The sequence below is a fragment of the Sarcophilus harrisii genome, chromosome 5, assembly GCF_902635505.1.
Source record: "Sarcophilus harrisii chromosome 5, mSarHar1.11, whole genome shotgun sequence".
NCBI lineage: Eukaryota > Metazoa > Chordata > Mammalia > Dasyuromorphia > Dasyuridae > Sarcophilus > Sarcophilus harrisii.
Genome location: NC_045430.1, coordinates 174,691,669 through 174,711,719, shown reverse-complemented (window position 1 = coordinate 174,711,719; position 20,051 = coordinate 174,691,669). Strand labels below are relative to the sequence as shown.

Here is a 20,051-nt window from a genome sequence, read left to right as displayed (position 1 = left end):
AGATATATAAGGGTAAATGGCACTAACATTAAGGGAGATTAGGAAAGACTTTTTAGAAAAGGTGAAATTTAACAGTATCTTCAGGGAAACCAGGAAATCCAGCAAGCAGATATAAAAGAGAGAGAGAGAGAGAGAGAGAGAGAGAGAGAGAATATGAATGAGAATTCCAGACATCAGGGAAACTTTTTATATATAAATGTATATAATGCCATTCTATAATCCATATATATATATATATATATATATATATATATATATATTCAATCAGATGATGCCTCTGAATTTTGGACAGGAAGGGATTAAGTAATTGCCTGATTTTGGGAACTAAGATTAGGTAAGCTTATTTTTTTTTAATACTCCTGAGAAATGTGAGACATTTGAGATTAAATATTTTATAATTCTATTTCAAAGTTTTGAATAGCATTGATATTTACTGAGTTGCTAGCATGCAAAAATTATTTTAGGTATTTCTCAGTTTTGATCACTGGTTTTGTTAGTATAGTAGTAATTCTTATCATGGAATCCTCCCCATTTCCCCTCACCCCACTTTTGATTATTGGAAATGTGTCTGTAACTCATAAACTCATAAAACTGCATGGGAGCAGATTAAGTGATTTGTTCATGGTCATACAACAACTATATGGCTGAACTTGAATGCAGGTCTTCCTGATTCTAGTGAAGCTAATATTACTTGTGTTCCCTGCCTCAAACAGTTATTTTGAGGAAAACATTTTGAAAACTTCAAAATACTATATAAGTCTCATCTGTTATTTCTATTATTAGCTCATAAGATAGGCTTTAGGAACTGATATAAAAGTTAAAAACAAACAAACACTGTTTAACAAAAAAGTAAATAAAGTGGTCTATGTACAAAGTAATTTCTTTATATATTATATATCTCTATATACTGAGAAATGATTTATTTCTAGCATGCATGTCCTTTTTCAGGAAGTTGAACTGCTTTTCATATGCATTACAGATTTGTAAGCCAAAGTTTTGCAAAGGGATGCAAATGTAGTGTCAAGTGGAATTAATGCTAAATGCATTCAGAGTGTGTGCTTACTTATTTTACTATGAGAATAGAAAATGAAAGCCTTATGAATTTCCTTTTTTATGGAATATGGAAGAAAAATGAAAACAGAAGGATAAAAATTATGATAATCAACAACCAAACTCTGGCAGGGTTGCTACCACTATCATACATCTTTAGAATAGGTTTTTGGGACATATTATAAAATATGATCTACTTGAAGAGAAAGAAGACAATATATATACCAAGATCTCTCTTAATACCAAGCTACCTCAGCCTGGATTGATTGTTGTAGATTTCTTCTAGCTGGTAAAAAATGTGTGCATCTGTAGGAACATGGCAGAAGCCTATGATGCTATGGCACAGAGACTGCCTCATAAATGAGTTCTCAAACAGCTGACCTCCCTCTTACCATTGTCAGAGATGTATAGGTTGGTCATGGAGAATTGGATAGATTAAGATTTTTGATCATTGTCAAAGTCTACTTAATCCTTGACCTATATTGTGGATATTAGAATTCTTGCCTATATGAAATAAATATGAATTCACTTTTTAGTCTACACCCCAAGCTCCTGATGAGAGACTATATTGTTTTCTTCCTTGAATATTTTTCCTGGATGGTGAACACTGAGGATCCTCAAAGCCACTTTCCCAAAAATCTAGTCTAATCTTACATTTCTTTCCATCATTGATAACTTTACTAGTTCATTCCAGTACTCCAACTCTTCCCCAAACAAGCAAGCCTTCTCTACAACCCTTCCAAGATGACAAGGGCATTATAGGTGTATAACTAAAAGGGTGAGGCATAACTTATACAAACTTACACAGATATACAAGGAATTATAGATACTGTAGGGACTGAAGACTTCTGAGTATAAAATATTAAAGGGACATCTTAGCTAGGTACTCACAAAAATATCTTCCTTTGTAGGTGGGAAGGATAACCAATCAGTTTGGTTCAATCAAATATTGACTCAGCCTGTTTCCAAACAGAAGTAGTTACTAATAAACACCCAAGGTCCAACAGTATAATGTTACATCTAGTCAATTTATCTTTCTACAATTTCAGTAATGACAATCAGAGCTGCTAAAAAAAAAATTATTATCTGTAGAAAGGCTCCATCAACGCATGATTAGCCATAAGATTGAAGGAATAATTGATTCGAAAGAGAGGACCAGAATTCAAATCAAGTATACTTTGTATGACTAAAAACACAGAGACATCAGTTTCTTCAACTACAAAAGGGGTTTAGGGAAATGACTCTGATCCCTTCCTGAATTAAGTATATAATTCTATTATTAACACAGGTATCAGCCATATGGCATTCTCCCAAAGATTTTATTCTTTAAGGCTGTCTCTGTTGACAGTTTTGTAAGCTTAATCTAATGACACATGTAGGCACTGGTAGTAGCTGGAATTTCATCTAAAAATCAGATATTTGACTAAAAAGAACTTGGTTAGCAAGCTCCAAGAATCCTGGACTTGTGGGATCAAAGATCTAGATTCATATATAAGTTAGATAATTAACTAACTCTGTTACCTTGGGTGAATTATCCAGCCTTTTAGACCTCCGTTCTACTCACCATTGGGATAGCAAAATTTATAGTAGCTCCATCAAAGAATTGTTGTAAGGAAATCACTTTGCAAACATTTAAAACACTATCTAAATGAATTACCATCTTTGTCCACATTGTCACCCTCCCATCAACAATTTCTTTTTTTACTCAGTGATTGATTTTGTCACTATCAGTTCCTAAAGCCTATACATGAGCTAATATAATAGTTATTATAATAATAGCTTAGTCTTATATGCTATTCTGAAGTTTTCAAAATGTTTTCCTTCAAAAGAATTGTCTGATTTAACGGTCACAAGTAATATTACCTTCATTGAAATGATGAGGAAAATTGTTCAAAGAGATTAAGTATCTTGCCCATTGTTACATAACTAATATGAGAATCAAGATTTGAATCCATGTTTTCTGCCTCTAAGTTTAATTTTCTTGATCTATGTGATCCATAGCACTTGAAGTATCTGGTGCTGCTGCTTATTTTCACTGCCTGGAACCTTACAGATAGAGGGCTTGACTGAGTTCTGAGACTAGAATGTTATTATCATATTCTAAATTCCATAATTCTATATAATCAAAAGAAAAGAGTTGTTGTAGGCTAGGAGTCTGCAAATGACTTTTCACAAATCATTTGCCCCCTCTGAGTTTCAATTTCCTTTTCTGTACAAAGGAATTTGTAATACCTATTCTTCCTGATGGATATCATAGGATTGTGCATCAATAACAAAATGGTGGCAATAACACCTCGAAAGCAACAAATAACATAATGTATATACTTGAGTACATGACAGGTCTTTGAGTTCCCACTATCAACTCTGATGGCAACCATTTTATAATTCAATAAAAGATATCCTAGGAAGTGTCAAGTGGCTTTCTGTACAACACATAGGTACTGGTACAGGATAGACTTGAACTCAGATATTTCTCACTTCAAGTCCAGCCCATAATGCTTATGGCACAGTGATGATCAGAATAATGACATGATTGGAAGGTGCAATTATTCTATTTTCAGCCGCTGAAAGAATGTACTATATCATTTTCACTCTAAGCCATTAGTTTTTCATTATTTCTATCACAACTATTCTTAGACATGTTATTGAATCTAGTTAAATATGTTGTGGCTACTTCTCTTGAATATTTTTCTGCATACTGGAATAGTGAATTACTATTGTCTTATTATTTCTATAGCAATTGCCTTTGACCCTTTCATATTTATCATGATAAATGCACTAACAAATTCAGATAATGGAAATGAAGGGGAGGTTTCTTCTATCAACAGTCACATTATCACAATTTCTAATGCTATCTCATTCCTTTGTATTTCTCCTATCATTCCTCCAACTGTAAATAATCAGAAGATGTAAAGAAATCCAAAATTGGCTAGAAAAAATGTTTTATTGGATATTTAATGTAAATTTATCTAATCTTGGGAACCTCTGAAATCATTTGTAGGACAGCTAAAAAGAAAACAGAAAGGAACAATCTCTGACAGTTTCTCAGGGAAGTGGATGTAATAAGCTGTAATTTCTATCTCTTGATTTCTCTCAAAAAGCACAAAGCTTTTCTTGGGTTATTTCTTATTAGTATCTTCTTCTTTATGTTTTCTTCTCAATTATCTTGAACTACTTTTATGTGATGTCTTAGTTTCTTCTAAATATATACATACAGTGAATGTAAATTAGTTTTGACCATAGATAGATAAACATAGATATAGATATCTCTACACATGAATAAGAAATTCAGTGATTGTAAGAATGAGGCTGTATATGTCTAAAGACCAATAAGAAAAACCTAATATATTGTCTCCTTACCTCCCAAAGTCCATTTAATTTAATAGCATGCTCTATATCCTTTAAATTCCCTTTTTTATATATACATGTTTGTGTGTATGTATATATGGCTGTTTTTATATATGTATATATTTTTTAATTGATATAGATATCTACAAAACACCAGCAATGAGAGAGTGAGGTCTTATAGCTGGGATTTTTAATCTGTGGTCCACGAATTTGAAACAAATTTATGGACTCCAGGTCTAGAAGCTTAGATCTCAGTATACGTATGTAATTGTATTCCAATATAATTGCTTTCCTTTTAATCCTATATTCTTTATTTTATACTTTTAAAACCATTACTCTGAGGAAGAGGTTCACAGACTTCTACTTCACTACCAAAAGATTCCAGAATTTTAGAATCCCCAATCTTTTCAAATTTATTTATTTTACAAATAAGGTGAGAAAAGTGAAATAACATCCAAAGTCATATAACTAGCAAGTAGAAGAACTAGGAATGTCAAACTAAGAACTTTTGACAAGAAGTCTAGAACTTTTTTCTAGTACCTGGAATAAAACCAAGATTTTTGTAAGATTGTTATGCAAGAAATAACATGGTATATTGCTATATATGGTAACTTAAATTGTGAAAATCAAAATTGTGCATAGAATGTTAGACATGGAATCTGGAAGCGTTGGCTTCAATTCCTACCAATTAATAGCGAACAATTAGATAACATTTGAAGTTTTATGAAGAGCTTTATATCTATATTCTTCCTTGATTCTCACAATAATCCTGTGAATTAGTTCTATTATAATGAAGATAGTAACATGTGTAGCACCTACTTCATAGGTTCTTGAGACTCAAATGACATAATGCATTTTTAAGAGCATTTTGTAATTTTAAGCACTATAATCATCAATTATTATTATTTCAATACAGTATGCTGCTTTTTTGATATTTTGTTTGAACTATATAAGCAAAAAGAAAGAAAAAAAGAAAAAGACCAGACTGAAATATAATGCATACACATAGTTATTTAACTTTAAAGCAGAACTTTGGCTCTGGAATTTAGAAACTGACAACCAATATTCTATTGCTCCAAAAGACATATTGGGAGATGGATACGCAGGAAAACATCATACGTTCTTTAGCTAACTTTTGTTGAGTAATGAAATTGACCAACATCAACCTTTACAAAGATAAATTATTTCAGACTTTATCTTGGTGTCTATTTGCATTCTTACAGTCTGATGTATGTATTGAAATGGATTTATTTCTCAGTTGCTAAATTTGTGTGATTTCCATTACCAATACTGTTTATCCAGTCTCTGAAGATAGGACAATTAGCTAGCAAAAAAGTTCAATGCTAGTCACATTTCATCTACTAATCAGTTCACTGGGACTGAGACTGTGAACTTAATTTCTAAATTTCATAGTTCAGATTATCAGGGTAAACAAGGTACATTGAAGAGTTTAAGTTAACCATTGGGAGATAGAGTCTCCCATTATGATGTCTGTAGTAAGTAAAACATTAAATTGAGTTTCATTCAGTTTTGTGATTGCTTTATTTCTTGGTAGAATAAGTCAGATGAGGAATAGTCTGAGGGATCTCATACGAACAAAACTGACATTTTAATGCATTGCCATTTTTAAAAGGAGGACAAGATGATAATATTTCTTAAAATCTGTATTACTAACTAAAAAGCAATGTTGAGGTCTCTGAAGGGAAAAAGCCATTTGACATTAAGTGAAAACACTGATGTACTTGTTTAATTAATATCACCACAAAAATGTCATTTAAAAGATGATACTCATACCACACTGATATTGCAATGGTATCCTTCAGCCGGATAATTTATGAGATAAATTTTTATTTCAAGAGATAAAGAATTGTTTTCTTTTTCAGTTTGTATATCTGATTGGTTGCCACTTTAAGGAAGAATGAAAAGCTTGATTTTTATACTTCCTATGTGAGGTGTTATAAATTCCTGGAAGCAAGCCCATTGGGGATTTATTATATGTAGAAAAAAAGAGGAAGAGCTAGTTTTACACATAGATGAAATAAAAATATACCTATATGGTAAAATTTAAGGAATAACAAAGAATACCCCCAACTGAATTCTACTGTCAAATCAAAATCTTATCTTACAAAATTATGTGTGACATACAGTATAAGTACAATTGATATAAAATTTAAGCACAAATGAAGAATTCCTGTAATGAAGAATTCCTTTTAATATAGATAAAAATTTTATAAACATAGCTAGACATTGAAGAATTTCTACTTTGTAGTAAGACTACTACTTTATAGAAGTGATGTTTAATATGATTACACATATTATAACATGGGTAAAAAAAGAGAAAATATAATTTCAAAATGGCAAAATCACTTCCATTATTTGGCCATTGTAAATTATTAGTGAAACATATTTTATAGATTCTGGGATTTCATGAAGATGGAAATTTTTTCTACTCATACAGATTACAAACCTTCAATAATTTTTCAGAATAGACAGGTACATGAATTTCAGAGAGATTATATACTGTTTTTAGTCACACAAAACAATACATGTCAGAAGTAGGATATGAACTCAGTCCTTCCTAATTCTCAATTTAGCATTCTATCTGCTTTTCTATGCTATCAATCAAACAAAAGACTTACTATTCATGATACTCAAAGACATTGTAAATAGAAATTTTAAACTGATCAACCCATATGATCAATTAAAAGTTACATACTCTGAATAAGGTTATATATTCTGAATAAAGATTATAGGGTTAATGGAAGGAAGGCAGCATCAATAAATTAAGAAATCAAATCAGTCAATTCTCATGCATGCATAATTTGTTTTATAGGTGCCAAGCACTGTCTAGGTACTAGCTATGCAAATACAACAACAATAATGATAATGGTAATAATAATTAACGAATGTTTAGAATCTTAAGATTTATAAAACAACTTGAAAATATGTTATGGGGTTATTCTTGGTTGTAATCCTAGGTCTATTGTCTTCTGGAAAGTCATATTCCAAGACTTCTAGTCCCTTAATGATAGCTTTTAAATCCTGTGTGATCCTGACAGTGGCTTTATAGTATTGGAATGGTTTCTTTCTGGCTATTTGAAATAGTTTCTTTTTGATGTGGAAGTTTTCTTTTGGGGATCTTTTTTCAAGTGATGATCAGTGGATTCTTTCAATTTTTATTTTACCCTCTGTTTCTAGGATATCAAAGAAGTTTTTTTCTTTGGGAATTTCTTGAAATTTTATTTCTGTGCTCTTTCTTTGATTATAGATTTCAGGTAGTCCAATGATTCCTAAATTATCTCTCCTCACTTTATTTTCCAGGTCAGTTGCTTTTCTGATGAGGTATTTTAGTGTCTTGTACTTTTTTTTATCCTTTTGATTTTGTTTGTTTTTTGATGTCTCATGGAGTCATTAGTTTTACAACCCAATTCTAATTTTTAAGAAAGTATTTTCTTGCAGGCTTTTCCCTTTCATACCTCATTTTCTATTTAATTGACTTGATTTTTTAGGTATTATTTTCTTCAGAATTTTTTGTGCCTCTTTTACTAGCTATCATCTTTTCACAATTGTGTTCCTTTACTTTTGTTTCTTTACCAAATTTTCCTCTACTATTTCTTATTTGATTTTTAAAATTATTGTTTAACTCTTCCAAGAATCATTGCTGAGGTTGGTTCCATTCATATTTCCATCCATATCATCTTATTGTTCTTTTGAATTAACTGTCATCTTACTTTTTCTATCCTATTTCTTGATTTTTAACTTTGTCTTAAAGTTGTAAGGTGGGTAAGGGATACTATATCAAGCTTTATGATTTTTTTTAACTTTGGTTTTCAGAATTAGATGCAGTAGAACTTTTCAGTGATTCCAAGGTGGTCTGATCCAGAGAGAGGTGTGGTCACTACTTTCCTTGTTTTGTACTCTGATTCTTCCCTTGAAATTGTAATATTACTCTTTAGTGTCCCTGTACCTTTAGATTTTATATTTTCTTTTCCATTCAGCCAATTGTACTCTGAAAGAGTTATTTTCTTCAGTGAATTTTTGTATCTTTCTCCATTTGGCCAATTCTAATTTTTAGCAGTTGTTTTCTTTTGCAAGTAATTGACTCTTTAAAAGCAATTATTCTTTTGCATCTTTCATTTTTCCCTTATTTCTCTTTTTACCTCTCTGACATAATGTTTAATAACCTCTTTGAGAATCAGGGCTTGAGACTGATGAGGTCTGGGATTGGGGGGAGAGATCCCCTCTGGTCGGACTAAGCGAAAGAATTCACAAACACGAAATCTGTGTGGCAAAAAGGGATTTTTATTGTTCACTAAGAAGAAAGCTTTTTTAGCAGGAGAAATTCCTGATTAGGAATTTGGAAGAGAAGGATTAACAAAATCTTGATTATATAGGATAATTCTTGATCTGGAGCTGGGAGTATCTTGGCTACTCAATAGAGGACCATCAGACAGAGATCTCCTATTGAATAAAATCACTTAACTGGGAGTTTGAACCACTGAGAGTTGTTTGTGGCAATTCATTCAATGGAAGGTGATTGACCAAGATCTCCAATTGAATGAAACCATTTAACTGGGAGTTTGCAGGTTTTTCTCAGGGTCTGGGAGCTCCCTGAAGGGGTACAGTTTATATCCAGGCCCCCCACCCCCCCAAAAAAAAAAGATCTCAGTTTATGTTGAGATCACTTCTTGTTTCTCTTTGGGGTTTTGCCCATAGGTGTTTTTACATTATTGTCCTCTTCTGAGTTTGTGTCTGGTCTTGTCTTCCTGTCACCATAATAATTTTCTTTTCTTTTTTTCTTTTTAGTGGTGGTAGTAGTTTAGTTTTAGTTTGTTTGTTTTTGGCTGAGGCAGTTGAGGTTAAGTGACTTGTTCAGGGTCACACAGCTAGGAAGTGTTAAGTGTCTAAGACCAGATTTGAATTCAGATCCTTCTGACTTCAGGCCTGGTACTCTATCCATTACACCAACTAGCTGTCCCAGTAGTTTAGTTTTTAAAGGGAGCTTTTTCCTTTAATTGAAATTTAAGCTCTATTCCAAGGATAGAAGTATTGTTTTAGGCTTCTTGTGCAGGGGCTAAAGGCTATGGCTCTTTACTTTGTGCAGCATTTCATGTTGTCTGAGGCCCATGGAGGTAGTGGGGGGGGGAGTTAAACCTTGTGTTTGGTACTGCACTGAGGGAGGGAGAGAGGTGGCTGGCAATGCTGGAGGCTGTTGGGATCTGGCAACTTGTCTGTTGTTGAACTGGGGTCTCAGTGGTGGTGTCTGTCATGTGCTGGGGCTGGTGGGTGTTTTTCCATTTCCCCTGGGCTACACTGAAGCTTGTGGAGGTCTAGCCACTAAAGGTCACCTGTTTTCCTGGGGCTGTGCTGGGAGGTCTGATCATTGGAATATACCTGTTTGCCTAAGACTACTATTAAAGCACGTGGTGGTTGTCAGAACTGGACTTTGCAAGTACCCTTGGCATGCTGAGGCATGTGTAGTGTCCTAGTGCTGGTATTTACGTGCTACATCATGTTGGGGCTCAGGATTTTCTGCTGGCATGATGAGGGGCTTATTGCTATCTTTCTGGATGGCTTCTTATCCTGGACTGTGTTCCATTTTACTCGTGAGATAGCCCTTTCTAATCTCAGTTTCTTGGGCTAAAAGATTGTTTCACCCTATCTTTTTTCTGGCTCTGCTGTTCCAGGATTTGTTTTGGGGTGCTATTTCATGGTTTTTCGAAGTTGAATATAGGAGAGTTACAGCAATTTACTTTTTTCTCCACCATCTTGATTTCCAGAAGTTCTTGGGATCTCTTTCTTTATTGATTGTATTTTTTTTTCCTTGTAATCTCTGTTGTCAGAATCTCTTAGTGTTTCTGGTTTGAGAGGCTCCTGAAGCTGCTAATTCTGTTGCCATTTTGAGAGAAAACTTAAAGTCAAGTTTCCACAGAATGGTTAATTTTTGATAGCTCCAAAACCTTGAGCAGATACATTTCCACATAATTTTGTAAGCCTCGGGGTAATGGAAGAAAATTACTATCTCTGACCAATGATCTTTCAGAAGAAGAGACTCACTTGACTCCAAGTTTTTGGTAAATATGTCTAGGCTAGAAACTAGACTAGAAACTTGACCACGGTCAAGAACCTGGAAAAGGCTTTTCTTTATTGCACTTCTATATATAGGCTGACACACTTTGCATAGAATTAGAACTTCATTAACAGAACATGGGATATATGGCCAAGGAGAGAGGGATAAGTTTAGGAATAGAATGTAAAAAATGATGTAACCCTAATCCATTCACTGGTGTGAGGGAACTGCAACAAACTAAGAACACATAGCTTGTCTGCTTCTGTACCTAGTTCTCCTTCCCATTAGAAAGGCAGAGTCTACTTCTGGTCAGAAATGTCCAATTCCTCTGGACTTTCTCAATAAAATTTCTTTGTTACCTGATTTTCAGAGTCAGTTTGTTTCTAACACTACCTGCTGGTCCCATTACTAGTTTTCATCAATGAACTTCAATTTAGCCTCCATCCCTGTGTCATAGATCTCTTTGACTTTCTAAGTTCTCTTGGGCTAAAACAGTTTCTCACTCCAATCTTTTGTTGGCTCTGCTACTCTAGAATTCAGTTTGAGGTGTTTTTTTTTTTTTTTTTTTTTTTTTTTAAGTTGTTTGGAGGGAATATTGGGAGAGTTCATCTGAGTGCTTCTCTACTCTACCAGAAGTCTCTCTTACTTACAATTTAATCTAATTCTGTTAATACTTAGGAACCTAGAACTATAAGACTGACACATGTAGTGTAAGAAAAAGATCCTTCCCTCAAGGAATTTACAATCTAATTATTCTAATTCTGTGTTCTAATCCCTTCAGTTGTTAGTACTCTCCCTTTTGAAATTGCTTTGTACATAGTATTTCCCTGTTTCTGTGCCTCTTGTATTCCCCCTACACGATCAAATTTCTTCAAAGAACAATTTTGTTTTTTGTCATTTCATCTTCAGTGCCCAGCAATAAGCTTTCAGTAAATTTTGTTTTAAAAAAATTATCTAGTGGCAGATGAACAGATTTGAAGTAGTATGAATAGGGCTTATATAGGCAGAAATGGATATCACAGCATTCTGAATGAAGAAAACAACACTAACTAGTACATGGAGATAAGTAGAAAAGTCCAAGGCATAACTGGCTAAAGGATAAAACACTAGCTTAAATAAAGTACAAAGCTACTTAGTGGAATACTTCAAAATAAATTTCTAGAGATAGGTGTGGCTCAGAAGACAGTAAGCCAAGCTAATTAATTTTAATTTTCTTCAATATGTATTAATAATGGAAGGTTTTAAAATAAGATATCAAATTATTAAAAGGGGAAAAAACTATTTCTAGAAAGAAAAAAATTTTCACCATAGTTTGAAAGGGGAAGATTTATATTGCAAGTAAGGACGCAATTTGGAATACTATTAAAATAAATTAAATGTGAGGCAATAAGGACTCTGGACGAGGGTTGAGAAATAGAAAGGAAAGAAAGAAAAAGAAACTGCCAAGAAAAACTTAGCATTGGGCAGGGACATGAAATGGTTATGAAAAAGGATAAGAGCATAAAATGATATAGACACTGAAGAATATGATGATTTTGAGAAAAAGAGTTACTGTGTTTGTCAATAAGGAAGTCACTGGTAACCTTTGAGAAGGCAGGGTTCTCAAAACAACCTTCTGAAATAATGAAACTTTTATTGTAATCATTTTAAACTGAGAAAAGAAAAGTTATATAACATGATCAGTAAATAATGAAATCAGGTCTTCTGACTTAATCAAGGTCCCTTTTTTCTTGCTGACTCTCTCCTTAATATAATCCATTTAGCTATTATTGATTATTTAATGTAATGGTCTAAAATTGATGATCAGATTAAGTATCTTTCCCAACAGCAGAGCCGAGAGTTAAAAGAGTGATTAATGAACACCAAAAAGACAAATTTTATACTACTGTAGTTAGCCAGTGGTCAGCCCTGCAGTGGGCAAACCATGTATCTTTTCTTCTGTCCTAACTGCCCAAGCACTATTCTCAGATCTATCTTTTTCATTACAATATTTCTGAAATCATATAGATCCTTTCAGAGACATAGACTTAATGAGGGAAATCATTTGAAGAGTCATAGGGGATAGAATAATATGACTATGAATATTGCTTATTGTCACAGGGTCGACCAACTATGTAAGCCATTATGGAAGGAGCTGTAAGCATCTCTTGAAAATGGATTAACTATCAGCATCCCTTCAATAGCTTGATGCAGGCATTATTGCATTATGTGGACCAGTACAGAATTTCCCAGATAATTGTTAAATCCACATCACACTCTTTTGAAGTGAACCTCTACTTTTCATGAAAAGCATGCACAAGGTTTTTAAAATGAACATAAAATGACTCCCAAGTCATCTAAATAATCAACCAACATCATTTAATACATTGCTAACATCTCTCAGACACTATTTGGCACTAGGCAACATTTAAACAAATGACATAGGTCCTTCTCACAAAGCTTGTATTTTTATAACAAAAACAACAATAATAAAGCCTCTTTCAAAGTCTAGCATTTGGGACAATAATAATAAGCATTTATGATATGACAGAATTGGCAACTTTTTAATTGGTTTACTGCATCAAATACCCATTTGATTTTGTGGAATTATATTTTGGGAACATGATGTGTGTTATATTTTAATTAATATACTAAGTTACCTTACAAGAATGTTCAGTGAAACCTATAACATAGCATAAATCTCCATTGAACTCTTCATAAAAACTAATCCCTAAATGACACATTTTCTTCATCCAGGGAGCTGATTAAAAAAAATAATAATAACAGACTCTTGAAGTCCTAGATAAACATTAAGGAATGCATGTTACACAAAAGATGTGGGAACCTAAACATATAGGTTTCTCTTTTGTCTTTTGATTTTAGTAATTTAGTTGTGTTGAATATTTGTGGGTCAATAGTAATGTGAAAAATGGAGGTAACTGCAAGGGGGAAAAGGAACAGCAAAAGCAACAGAAAGATATGAGTACTGATTTTAAAGAGTAAAAATGAATGAAAACCTTTGTTCCTACTCTCCCCTTGCCCCAAATCAGAATTACCTAATCTATGAGTTGGAAGAAACCATTTCATTTACCCTTTACTTGAATAAGAATCCCTTCTTTAACTCCAGCCAATGATCATCCAGATTTTCCGAAAAACTGCCATTCAGACAGTTTCCTGTTCAGGGGAAACACAATCTCTACTAAGAAATATCCATTTTGAAGCAACTTTAATTCTTTTTTTTTTTCAAGTGGGAAAGGTTTAATAAACAAGATGGGTAATACCAATTTAGTTAAAAAATATTGTCCAAGTTTTAAAAATGGATCAATTTTTATCTTGTATCTTTTAATGGGATCTGAAGAAAATTATTAAAGATGGCCTATGAAAATAATTTGGGAAATGACATCACTATTTTTATTTTTTTTATTATAGCTTTTTATTTACAAGTTATATGCATGGGTAATTTTACAGCATTGACAATTGCCAAACATTTTGTTCCAATTTTTCCCCTCCTTCCCACCCCCTCCCCCGATGGCAGTTTGACCAATACATGTTAAATATGTTAAAGTATAAATTAAATACAATATAAGTGTACATGTCCCAACAGTTATTTTGCTGTACAAAAATAATCAGACTTTGAAATAATGTACTATTAGCCTATGAAAGAAATCAAAAATTCAGGCAGACAAAAATAGAGGGATTGGGAATTCTATGTAATGGTTCATAGTCATCTCCCAGAGTTCTTTCATTGGATATAGCTGGTTCAATTCATTACTGCTCCATTGGAACTGATTTGGTTCATCTCGTTGCTGAACATGGCCATGTCCATCAGAATTAATCATCATATAGTATTGTTCTTGAAGTATATAATGATCTCCTGGTTCTGCTCATTTCACTCAGCATAGTAACTTTATTCTTAACATCTCCCTTAGACTGAACTTTGTCTTTTGGCCACATCTGCCCATTGTTCATAATTCTATGAGGAGTAGAGCAGCAACAACAGTAATTAAAAATAACAATAATAGTAGTTATATTTTATAGCACTTTATAGTTTGAAAATCATTGCATAAATACTGTTTCATTTGATTCTCACAACAACTATGGGAAGTAGATGCTATTATTATTCCCATATTGTAGATAAGGACACTGAGGCAGACTAAAGTGACTTGCCAAAGACTACAGAGCTAAGAAATTATCTAAAGTAGAATCGAAACTATAGTCTTCCTGATTTTTAGACCATCTATCATGTGCCATGCCTATTAGAAGACTAATTTTTTTTCTCTAGATCAGGAGTGGAGGATGTTCCATCCATGGGTTTTATAAGGTCGATGAAATCATTTGATCTGGCCCTACAAAGGCAACTGAAGACCACAACAAGACCACAAGAACTCACAGTGCTTGAATTCTTTACGCTGATAATATGGCCTAGGATAGCCTTCCATATGTTTTTACTTAGAAAATTAACCAGAGCCATTTATTGCAGAAGACAATATGTACTTGAATCTATAAACATTTGTTTGTGTTTATTAAATGCTAGTGTAGGTGTAGGGGTGATTAGTGGATGGCAGAAGAATGCAGATTAGAAAAATATAATTAGTGTATATTAAAAGTTTATCATAATTTAGTACTTATTTTATTATCACTCATATATTCTAACGGCTTGGTGACCTCATTCACTAGGGAGTTTTCTCTAATGATACAGATCATAATTCTTCTGTTCTTCCTTCTCTTAAATGATTTTTAAAAACATGTTCCCATATGCTTGCCACAGAAAAGTCCAGCCAAGCTTCTAGTGGACTTTTCTTTCTGACATTTTAGGGTTATCTGGGGAACACTCTGCTTGTCAATCTATTCCATTATTCTTACCACAGTTTCTTGATGACATATTTTATTCTAGTTATTCTTCAGGTTTTTTCACTGGGCTATGTTGGAACCTGCTCAGAAATTAGCCTAAACATCAATCTTTCCTCTGCCTTCTGATTGTTACTCATTTTTATTTCTTTGGAGGTGGTTATACTCCATGTCTAGTTGCCATATAGAAACACCAGTGAAGTTAGGAAAAAAAAAAAAAAAAAGATGAGTTGTTGCTTTCATGGGAGCTAAGTGGTATAGTGAATAGCATGCTGGTCCTGGAGACTAGAAGACCTGAATTCAAATCCAGTCTTAAATATATATTGGCTGAGTGATCCTGGGCAAATAATTTAATGTTTGCCTCAATTTCATCAATTGAAAATGGAACAATAGCACTCATCTCTTAGGGTTATTTTATGGAATAAATAAGATAGTATTTAAAAGTGCTTAGCCTAGTTCTGATATGTAGTAGGCATGTAATAAATGTTTCCTTTTTTCATGGGAAACTTGATATATTCCTAAACAAATTTTAGTTTATAGTTTCATTTAGATCATCCAGCTAATTCTCTCCTTCCTGTTCAATGTGTTAATCTCAAGTCTTTCTTTAAAAAAATCTCTAGGTTGTCCATCCAAATACATATTGAGATTTGAATAATATATATTATTTGTCCTTTTGGATAGAGAATTTCTATTTCCTGTGTGAATAGAAAACTAGGCCTGGAGTCAGTAAGAACTGAGTTCAAATCCAGCCTCAAGTATTTACCAACTGTGCCACACTGAGCAAAAAACTGACTTACTCCTGTTTGTCTCAGTTTCCTCATTTGTAAAATGAGCTAGAGTGAAAAAAAAATTAGACCACTCCTTTATTTTTGCCAAGAAAATCCTAAATGGGGTCAGGAAGAATCAGACATGACTGAATAAAAACAATAAAATTTGTTCCATACTCATCCCCTCATTGCGGATGCCTTTGATTAGCACAAAAATAGCTCTCATGAAGCTTTTGTATAGATGGTAAAGCAGTCATTTAACTTGTTGGTCATTAGGAGTCTTCAGTCATTTTTTTTTCAATATTATATGATCAGATTCTTTCTATGTCTTTGGTACCAACGACTCCTTAAGGTGCCTTATATATCAGTCACATGGTGCCCTCATAATTGTGGTGTTCCCCTTTCCTCAACACACAGATTTACTCTACATATATTGTGAAGAAATCTAGCACAAAGTTCAATTTGAAGAGAGCTTTCCGATAAGTCCTCCAGATGCTTATCTTTAAAGATGGTATTGTGCTGCATTCCCCATCATTCACCCAAATTACCACTTAGAGGGGACCTGTGATAATTCAAAATCATTAAAAGTTCTTGAAAGATACAAACCATTTATGGTAAACTAACTGAAATAAATCTATTACTTTAAAAAATTTAAATCTATTATTTTTGTGCCATTATAGTTCCAACTTTCCAACTCTGAAAAAATTTCATATATAATTTGTCCTTTACAGAATACAGTCATTACATTTTGTTACTGCTTCACAGTATTTTTTGGATTAATAACAAAAATAGATATTTATTAAATACTTCTCATGTGCAACATATAATGCTAGGTACAAGGATAGAAAGACAAAAATAGAAAACAGCTCCTGCTCTCAAGGAGGTTACATTCTTTTGGGAAAATAATGTTCTCCTTTAAGTAAATATAAAATACTTTGAAACAGGAGAGATGACATGTTTAGGGAGTTCAGGAAGGAATTTCTCTAGGAGATGGCGTCTGAACTGATTGATCCCTGAAGAAAGCTAAGAATTCCAAGAAGTAGAAGAAGTATGTTCACCTTTTCCCACTGCCATTACCTTTACCTAAGCCCAGATCATCTTTTTTTTTTTTTTTTCTGGATTTTCTGGATTTGTTTTCTAGATTTTCTGCATCCTTTTACTGATTTGCTAGCAAAGTACTTTCCAAAGCATCCTTCCAGTTCATTTATTTTCAACATAAAAGCATTAGTTGTCTGAGTATTTGTAGATCACTTTGCTAAGTCCTAGGAAAATGAGGTTCAGATAAAATTATGCCCTGTCCACATGAAGATGATGTTGTAGCAAGTTTTTATTTTTTCCTCCTTCAAGTCGGTCCTCTGTTAAAGATTGCTTATGTATTAAGACCAAATCCACTTGCCTGACTCTTGAGGTACACCATGATGTTTTTACTTCGATTTTTCATCTTTATTTTCCATAATCCCCTAGTGCTCAATAAGACTTTGTTGAACTGAATTGACATTCTGCCACAGACAGCACATTTATGTGCTTTGGATCATATAATTTCCCTTTCCTAGAATTGTCTATTTTTTCATTATATTTATTTAGATTCAACTCATCTTCCTATTTCCTTCATTGTAGCCTTCTCTAATATCTCACACTAATCTGCCCCTATTTAAAAGATTTATTGTCCTTATGACCTGTAACACCAATAACACATTTACTTAGTATTCCATTCTTCTCCAATTGTTTCATGGATGTTAATTTTAATTTTTTAATTATATTTCTTTTAAGTCCCACCAAAATGCATACTACACTATAGCTTCATCACAGGTATCTAAGAAACATTATTTGAATGAATGAAATAACTCACTTTTAGTTAACATTCTTCCCATTGATCCTTCTATCTAATACTCAGTGATAAGCAGAGTATATTTTTTTCTTTATCATTTATGTTTTATCATCCCTTCTCTCTCTACTCTCCTGTGTCCTTCTTTAGACTATAGTTTCAGTAAGATAATTTGGAAATAGATTCCAGTGGAAAAGGGTCCTGTATTAAACAATGGAATATCTAACATATTGGCTAAGATTTTCCTCATGGAGCAGTATGTTCTCTCATGCCAGGAAGTCTTTGACCAGAAACTTGTTGACTGTCTGCCAGGGATATGGTAGAGAGCCTTTATTTCTTCAATGGGTAGACCTATTTCTATAGACCTTCCAAGTCAAATCAATAAACTTTCATTAAGCATTGCTATGTGTCTCAGTGCTAAGAATGCAAAGAAAGGCAAAACAGTGTCTGCCCCTAAAGAGCTCATATTCTAATCTTGGAAGCAGCAAGCAAACAACTATGAACAAATTATATATAAAGAGAATAATTAACAGAGGAATGGCACTAATATTACTAGGGACAGGGGAAGGCTTCTCTCAGAAGATGGAATTTTAACAGAGATATATGTAAGAGGGCAGGGAAAGATGTGTTCACAGAATGCCTTCTCATAATTTCATTAAATGGGTTTTCTTAGATTCTAGTTGCATTAATAATTAAATTAATGAAGGCAAAACTAGAGAAATGTAGACATTAGGAAAAGGGATGTTCGTAATAATCCACATAACTGCCAGTAAAGATAGTTGGTCTTAAGCTTATTCTCATGCCATTAACTTCCAGTTTTGTTATTAGAAATGAAGGGCTAAATTTAATTCTGTTTTAATGATCATAAAAGACTAGCACTATTTATTCTATGCTACTACTTTGTATGGCATTTAATTCATATTTAATGATTTAGCTGATATATTGAATTTTGGGATCATAAATTTGAATAAATCTCAGTACTACTTGGCAAAAATCTCACACACAGATTCTTTTAATGTCTACTTTAAAACCTTGTCATTTTTTTTCACAGTAGATATTCAAATGCATTAGTCTTTTAATGGAAGAAATTTGTTTAAAGAAATACTTTGAAATTCTAATTTTCATCATTAAGCAGATAATCATTAATGAAACAGAACAATGGTAACTCATTGGCCAGTTCTTTTCAAGGAAAAACATTTACTATTTTCATAGCATTTAAATTAGCAAACAGTGGTCCATACTAAGTAAAGCTTCATGTAAAAGGAACTAATTCTGTTTCACTGATATTACAGATAAATTGAAGTCAGTTCAACAAATGTTTATTCAAAATGCTTTGTGACAAGCACCATGCTAGGTACTGGAGATCTAAAAACAAACAAATGATTTCTGCCCTTGAGGACTTTACATTCAAATTAGGGGAAAACAAAATGCACATCTGACAATATAAAGTACACAGAAAATAACATGGAATCATTTCATGAGGGATAACTAGGGAAGGCCTCATGTTGGAAGAGGCAGCAGAGCTGTGCTTTGAAAGAAGATAGCATCTTAGAAGGTAGACATAAAGAGGAACAACATTTCAGAGATGTGAAACCACCTAGACATAGGAACAATATAGATAGAAAACATGTAGTTGGCAAATTTTATTGAAAATGAAAGAGAATCAATGGGACGAATATGAAATATGACTTAGAAGGTGAAAAAAACACACATTGTCTAAATTCCCCTTCAGCAAGCAGTTTGATTGAGATGAACTCTTTATCTAGCATATCTGAAAGTGACATATTTGCAATCTTTCTTTTTTTGTTTTTATTTTAAATGAATTTTTATTATATTAATCATAGCAACATTTACATACCTTTGACAAATAGTAATATATGTAATATATCTATCTAACCATTTATATAGATTTAGTACATATATACATATATTCAAGGTAGTTAAAAGGTTAAGGTAAGGTAACCAGAACTTTGTCCAGAGTGCTGAAATTTAAAAAGCTCTAATAGCACTTCCATTACAGCAAAAAGAAATAATTGTTTAGCACTAGTTAACAAGAATAATTAGTTAAAACAAGAAGCTACTACCAAATGATACCTGTTCTATCATCAGCAGCCACAGCCTAGTTGGTCTCTTCCCTGGCAGGGGCCTTCCCTGCTGCTTCCCC

At 33.1% G+C, this 20,051-nt stretch overlaps 1 protein-coding gene and 1 long non-coding RNA gene across 4 annotated transcripts in view; one reads left to right on the top strand and one right to left on the bottom strand.

The window, feature by feature from the left end:
• The window catches only part of GRM8 (glutamate metabotropic receptor 8), a 927,338-nt gene that overhangs the window by 772,514 nt on the left and 134,773 nt on the right, over window positions 1-20,051 (top strand). The gene's annotated exons all lie outside the window — the stretch shown is intronic.
• Window positions 1-20,051, bottom strand: part of LOC116419369 — a 42,412-nt gene that overhangs the window by 4,179 nt on the left and 18,182 nt on the right. The window contains exon 1 of one of the 3 annotated variants that reach the window (XR_004229663.1): window positions 2,914-3,097. The exons of the other annotated variants lie outside the window; for them this stretch is intronic. This is a non-coding gene — a long non-coding RNA (uncharacterized LOC116419369). Of the gene's footprint in view, window positions 1-2,913; window positions 3,098-20,051 lie in introns of those variants that run through there. 3 annotated transcript variants of the gene reach the window in all.